This window comes from Protobothrops mucrosquamatus, unplaced genomic scaffold (assembly GCF_001527695.2).
Source record: "Protobothrops mucrosquamatus isolate PMUCROS unplaced genomic scaffold, P.Mucros_1.0 scaffold2860, whole genome shotgun sequence".
Classification (NCBI taxonomy): Eukaryota; Metazoa; Chordata; class Lepidosauria; order Squamata; family Viperidae; genus Protobothrops; species Protobothrops mucrosquamatus.
In genome coordinates, this window is record NW_015388890.1 from 238189 (window position 1) to 239805 (window position 1617).

The window sequence follows — 1617 nt, forward strand, 5'->3', positions numbered from 1 at the left end:
CCCAGACAAATGCAGGTGCAGCCATTGCTTGAAACCCACCAGTAGTCCATATAATTCTAAGAGACGGGCTCTTCCACTGCTTAATAATATTCATACTCATTCTGAGTTTAGATGTTTCGGTGTAAAGCTTCCCCCCACTGGTTTTGCTCCTACCTTCAGGAGTTATGGAAAATAAATCTACACCTTCTTCCTCGGGACAGCCTTTCAAATATTGAAAGACCTAGTCTGCCTAAAGCCTTCTCTTCGTTCATACATTTCCTTTCATTCTTAGGATTTATGAAGAGGAAGGAAAAGCAAATCTTGAGCACCTCCAGGAAAAACTGGATATAAATCTGCCAATTTCAACAAAAGGGTGAGGGAGCTGCAACCAACTGAATTGGCTCCAAGGTTTTGCAAGATGCAGTTGACACTGTTATGCATAGTAAACATGAACCTTAATAAACTGGTAGCCTCCCGACTAGAATTCCCCTTAATTTTACCAAAGCATTTGGCAAAGTCACCCATGAGCACTAAAAGGGAAGACGGCAAAAGATGAGTTGGGTTATGCGATCATAGATGAATCAAGCATGAAACATCCTATCCTCAGTGGTTCAGTCTAAAGCTGGAAGGAAGTTCAGTGGCATATCAGAGAGCTCTGGCTAATTTCTGTGCTGTCCAATGTATTCCTACATTATTTAATGGGTTAGAAAATACGATTATAGGTAGTCCTCAACTTACAACCATTCGGTTAGTGGCTGTTCAAAGGTACAGTGGCACTGAAAAAAAGTGACTTATGACTGATCTTCACTCTTACGGCCATTGCAGCATCTCTGTGGTCATGTGATCAAAATTTGGGGCGCTTGGCACTTGGCATGTATTTATGACGGTTGCAGCATCCCCAAGGTCATGTGATCAACAATTCTAACCTTCCCAGCTGGCTTCCGACAAGCAAAGTCAATGGGGGGGAGGGGGGAGAAGCCAGATTCGTTTAACAACTGTATTATTCACTTAACAACTGAAGCGATTCGCTTAACAACTGTGGCAAAAAAAAGTTCGTAAAATGGGGCACAGCTCACTTAAAAAAACTGCCTTGCTTGGCAGTGGAAATTTTGGACTCAATTGCAGTTGTAAGTCGGGGACTACCTGTATCCGATTTGCAAACGACGAGGAGCCAGAAGGAATTGCAAATAATCTAGAGGACAGCAGTCTGTTTCAAAGCCGTCTCGTGAAAGTTGAAACAATGAGCGGAAACCAGCAAGATAAATTAACAAAGTTAAATTTAACTCCTATACTTGAATGGGAGAAATAAAAAAAAACCTACTGTAGGGTATAAGATAGGGTGAGACAGGGGAATCATAACTGGGCTATGGTGCTGGAGAAGACTCCTGTGAGTCCCTTGGACTGCAAGGCGATCAAACCGGTCAGTCCTAGAGGAGATAAACCCTGACTGCTCTTTAGAAGGCCAGATCCTGAAGTTGAAACTCAAGTACTTTGGCCACCTAATGAGAAGGAAGGACTCACTGGAGAAGAGCCTAATGCTGGGAAAGATTGAGGGCAATAGAAGAAGGGGACGACAGAGAATGAGGTGGCTGGATGGAGTCACTGAAGCAGTAGGCGTGAACTTAAATGGACTCCAGA